Source organism: Eumetopias jubatus, unplaced genomic scaffold, assembly GCF_037043125.1.
Source record: "Eumetopias jubatus isolate StellerSeaLion01/CBP00866 unplaced genomic scaffold, mEumJub1_p1.0 scaffold_16, whole genome shotgun sequence".
NCBI lineage: Eukaryota > Metazoa > Chordata > Mammalia > Carnivora > Otariidae > Eumetopias > Eumetopias jubatus.
The window spans coordinates 9,824,978-9,830,977 of NW_028274822.1; the positions used below are offsets into that span (position 1 = coordinate 9,824,978).

General features: G+C 35.8%; 1 pseudogene; it reads left to right on the top strand.

Annotated features, from left to right (window-relative positions):
* Nucleotides 1–4,734: 4,734 nt before the first annotated feature.
* Nucleotides 4,735–5,388, top strand: LOC114208859 (peptidyl-prolyl cis-trans isomerase A pseudogene; annotated as a pseudogene).
* Nucleotides 5,389–6,000: the final 612 nt, after the last annotated feature.

Here is a 6,000-nt window from a genome sequence, read left to right on the forward strand (position 1 = left end):
TTGGGCTCTTCTACAAAGTCGCAGGCCATAACTTCAACAGCATCGGATACATGGACAAACCAGAATGGATGAGTCCTATTTACATCCAGATTCAAACAATCAAAACATTTTCAACAAAGTGGATATTTGGTATCATTAAGGAATTCATGCTAATTTTATGTGACATAAGTTATTGGATAATGTTATATAGCAAGTGTAGTTAAGATCTACTTGGTGAAATATTATACGTGTGGTGTTACCTCAAAATATAGTAGGGAGATGGGGGACAGTTGGAAGAATTATGGATAACATAGCATGTCGTGAGTTGTTAACTGCTTAAGCTGGGTGACGCATATATAAGTTTATGATACAGTTCTCTCTACCTGAAATGTTCAACAATACAATTTACTATTTTTTTAATAAGAGAGAAATACAGGTGGCTCACTAATATCTAATAATTTAGGGCAGCAAAATATAACTAGTTATAATTTTAGAACCTTCTAGAAGTTAACTCTTAATTTAGTGACTAAATTCGATGACGCTCCATACAAACATCATTTATAACTAAGGTTAAATTTGAAGAAAATCTTTGATTATTAATATTAATTAATCCATACTAATTCAAATTTCAATAGGAATTAATTCATAGTGTTTTTACTTTGCATATGAGGGAATATTGGGAAGGCATAAATAAACTATACACAGGAACTACATATGTTTCTGTAAACAGTAGGAGTTTCCCTTGAAAATTCCAACATTTATTAGATGACATACAACTGAAGAGTTGTCATCTTCGATTCTTGTTTCCAAGAGGCTTATTCTTACATTGTTTATCTATGAACCATGCAAGGTTAATAAAGTAGAACCCAGCATGGAATACAGTAACACGACCATTTCAACTGTGAATCAATGAATAAATGTCAGTTCTCAGCTGTGTAGTAATTTTGCACAGTTCAATCTTGTCATTCAGACATGTCCCAGAGTATTTTTCATACTTCTTTTCAGAAATGTACAGCTAGATCGATTAGTTCTGGCTAATGTATATGGTTCTGTGATAATTTGTTACAAAGAAGGATGTGATTTCTAAAGTGGAGACACATCTGACATGACTGTTTCTAAAGTCAGTTTGTAAATCAAAATTTATATAAAATGAAATCGAAATTACCCATAAAATCCTTTAAATCACTATAAATCAAGAATCATCTGTTAGGAAGCTGAGTAAAATTAGATTTGTCTTTATCAATGTATAGGTGTTTGTGTTTGTCCAAATTTCTTAAGCTACATATTCTTCAAAGTGAAATTTCAGGGAGAGAGGTGGTTGGAGACAAATAATTCAGAAAAGAAACTTTCTATTTTCATTGTGCTCATTACTAATAAAACATACAGTCTTCATAATAACATCTTACAAAAGTGGAAACAATATACTCTGTCCTAGAAGAAAATAATTTTAAGAAACAAATGCATTTTAGCTAGATATGTTTTCAAAATAAAGGTTGTTCCTCTCCCAGAACAGTTCACCACCTGACAATAGTTCAGTCATTGACATTTTATAAAAATAAAAACTGGTTGGCTTATCTGTATAGAAATGCAATCAATGCTCTTTATTTCAATCTTACAGTTTTAAAAATCAGATGTCTCAGATTTTTATTCCACTAACTAAACAGTAAGTCCATTTTAAATTAACACCTCTTCTTTAATTTACATTAGCATACAAATAGATGCTGTGAATAACCAAAAAATTGTTGAAAGGTATTGATTCTGTCAAGATAGTGAAAATATTTTATGCCAGTCTATATGATTCTTAGGATTAATATGAAAAAACTGGTCAGTATATGTATTCAAAAATAAACCTGAATCGTGTACATAGACTATAATGCAAAATGCTGAAAGAGTTTTGAGATCAAACACACATAATAAAGGATGTATATTATGTTTTCAAAATGCTGAAAAATAATTTAAAGAAGAAAACTAAGCCATTGCTTTGTTTACAATGTGTTGGAGAACAGACCTGACTGCCTTTTTCTCTTGTATAATTAAAATACAGACTTCCATCTCAGTATCACCTACACATTATCACAATACTGAATGCTACAAAATAATATAAATTTGGCACAAATATAAAAGCTCACTTAATAACGATTTAAAACAAACAAAACACAATTCTTTGCAATTATGGCTACAGTAGCCATTGAGAAATTAAATACCAATTTAGAATTCTAATTAAGGCACACCCCGACCCTGCATCTTCTTATATCACTTAGATGACAAGCAATCAGAGAACAAGTAAAATCTGCAGATAACCAAATGGTCCAGGTCTTTGGGGGAGGTGATTTGTGGGATCCACAGTAATCGGGATAGTTACTGAAAGAGCAAGGAGACACCATCAGGTCACATTAGTAAAGAATGTAGTATGTTACTAGTCAACAAAAGCAGGCTCGCACAGATAGTGACTTTAAGACCTAGAAACCATATACTCTCATTCCTCGCTGTTTGCGTCCAAATCCACTCGTGTGAATGATCATGACTAGTTTATACCTAGAATCAAACATTTACAGAGGATTATAGTTGCAGATCATAGAAGATGCATCGTTTGATGGTTGGTTTCCAAAACTGACTGTGCATCAGAATCTGCTCAGCCGTTTTTATAGATATTTATTCTCCAGCTTCCTGAGTTAGAATATCTAGAGGAGGAGCCTAGAATTAATATTAAAACAAACAGTGGGAAAAACTCGAGATGATTTGCATGCATGGCCAAATTTCAGAAACATTAATCTAAACTTTTTTACATGGCATATGTGTGTGTGGTCACCCTCGCATGTAGACTTCTGTGCATGAATACACACTCTATGGGGGTGTCTTAGATTTAAGGATTATGATTTTCAAAAGTTTAATGGGAAATAACGATGTTGATGGAGAGGAAGATTCCATGACCACCGTCTGCTCCTTCTTTAGCTTTAGCAGCCGACATTTAGAAATACTTCCCAGTAACATCACCCAGCTACAGTAGATTGGAATTGTGTTTAAGTGTCAAATGGGTTACAATAACTATTCTTTGATGTTTAGTGTTTAGTGTAATCCTCAAAGGATTTATAATTCAATTAGCATGCTAAATTGATAAATACCAAGTGATGGCTGGAAGACCATTAATTCTTTTGAAAATGCTGAAAGGGTTGGTGGGCTCAAAATCATTTAAGAGTATGGATGTAATAAATTGCTCCTATCTGAAAAAAATATGGATATTACTTTTAATTTGTTTCTGCCACTCAAGATTTGCAATTTATTCATTTCATTTTGATCAGAAAATTAATTTAAAAGGTATTTGCTCATTGATAGTTACTCTTTGCACTTAAAATGTTACACTGTAAAAGGCAAATGTTGTCCCTGTAAGGCAAGGGTGTTAAAATTCTCAGACGAATAATACCTACGCTACTAAAAAGAAGGCTAATAGCCAAATGAATTCTAACTAAACAGAAAAGGCTCCTAAACGAATGACATAGTTCAAACATGGGTTAAGTGCTCTAAATTATATATTAAAGTTATATCCAAAATCCTGCCTTTGAACTGATTCATAGTTAATCAAATTCATCTGGCATGAATTCACAAGCTGCTCACATTTTAGAAGATGGGCAGTCAGTCTGTACAGTCAGGTCAGATGAAAAGGTAAGTAAGAGTGAATCAAATTGTATTATTTCTGAAAAGATCTTAGGAACCAGTATCCGTGATTCAACAAAATTATATAATACAGAATTCATGCTACTAGAAAATACATTTAGTCCCCACAATTTTTAAAACTTACCATGGTTCATACATTACTCACCAGTCGGATGCCATCCCCACACTTGGCAGTGACTCATATCCCACATTACTGGGAATGTGGAGATGGTCCAAGGTGCCTTCATTCCCATTTCATAATTAGTTTTCTCTGAATCTTTTAGGAGTGTGCTTATGTGATGGTTGTTCATTAGTTAAATAGTTTATTGTATAATTTGTACTATTTTTGTTAGGTTTGTAATTCATGTACTTTTGACTTTATTAAATTTTAACTTTTGTCCCTGTTAGACTATTTTCCATTAAAAATGATCTGTTATTAATAGAAAAAAAAAGTAAAATTTTGGACCACTGCACTGTTTTTATTTTAGGTAATATTTAGGTTTTTTCCTGTTTATTTAAAAATTATTTATCCTGATTACTTCTTCATGTTCATCTTAGACATTGTTGTAGGGAATTTGGAAATCACAAAATCACTGCCTTCACAAAGCTTATATTGTTGTAGAAGTAGGCAAAAAAGCAAATAAATAAATTGAGAGTAGAGGAGAAGGTTAATTTTAAATAGGATGACCAAGGAAGGACTCACCCAAAATTTAAGCAGAGGCCAGGTAGCAGAAGCTTCTGGATTGTCACCCCATTTCCTTTCTGCACACATGTCTGTCTAGCTACAGGCTACCTTTTCTAATCACCCTGGTAACTGTATGTGACTATTTGCTGTGAAATATCACTGGAAGTAATCCATGTGATTTCCACTGTACTTTATTTGTTTAAAGAAATCCTTTGACTTAGATCTCTTTCTTCTTGTTCATCCATGAAGGTGGCAACAATGCAGAATGAAAATGAAGAAAGAAGCATCTCTCAACAATGATGTGGAACAATGATGTGCTTACAGTTGGAAGAATGTAAATGAGACAGATACAAACATCTACCCGTTTAATATATTTTACTTAGGATCTCTTTGTCATAAAACCTTAGCCTTTGGCCTTGCAGATGCCACCGACCCGGAACCGCCTTCACCGCCCAGCCATGGTCAACCCCACCGTGTTCTTCGATAACGCTGTGGATGGCGAGCCCTTGGGCCACGTCTCCTTCGAGCTATTTGCAGACAAAGTTCCAAAGACAGCAGAGAACTTCCGTGCCCTGAGCACTGGAGAGAAAGGATTTGGTTATAAAGATTCCTGCTTTCACAGGATTATTCCGGGATTTATGTGCCGGGTCGGGGTGGGGGAGGGGACTTCACATGCCATAACGGCACTGGAGGCAAGTCCATCTATGGGGAGAAGTTTGATGATGAGAATTTCGTCCTGAAGCACACGGGTCCTGGCATCCTGTCCATGGCCAACGCTGGACCCAACACGAACGGTTCCCAGTTCTTCAACTTCACTGCCAAGACCGAGTGGTTGGATGGCAAGCACGTGGTCTTCGGCAAGGTCAAAGAGGGCATGAACATCGTGGAGGCCATGGAGCGCTTTGGGTCCAGGAACGGCAAGACCAGCAAGAAGATCACCATTGCTGACTGTGGACAGATCTAGGAAATCCAACTCGTGTTTTATCTTAACTACCAGATCATTCCTTGTGTAGCTCAGGAGAGCACCCCTCCACCCCCACCTGCTCGAAATACCCCAGAATCTCTGTGCTCTTGCTGCAGTTCTGCAGGCTCCATGGTTCCTTCTCCCAGGTCTAGCTGGATGGAATAGTTCAGTCGATGATGATGAAATAAAACCTAAACCACAAAAACAAACAAACAAACAAACAAACAATAACAACAAAAAAACCTTAGCCTTTGCCCAAATAACACAGGACTAAGAAGTAAAGCTGGAAGATGGGAAGATTGGGAAGAAGTTCTTTGGAAAGGGACTAACCTCATCATGAAACCCCATCCCTATGGCCTCATCTAAACTTAATTACCACCCTAGGGCCCATCTCCAACACCATCACACTGGGAGCTAGGGCTTCAACATATGAATTTTAGGGAGACATTCAGTTCATAGCACCATGTGTTATTTAGCATAGTGTTTTATACATAGTAGTTTCTCAATACATACTTGTTGAACTGAATTGTGATAGAAAAACTTTCAAAAAAGAAATTGGAGATAATGGTGGTAATGACAATTTTTCTGACTTTCAGCTTCCTTCTTCTATACCAGCTCTACACAGAGATAGAGAGAGAGAGAAGAACTTTTAGTCTAAGGAGTCTCTAGTAGGAAGGCAAACCATCATCACACTTAACAGGTAAAGAAAGGACCCTGGGAA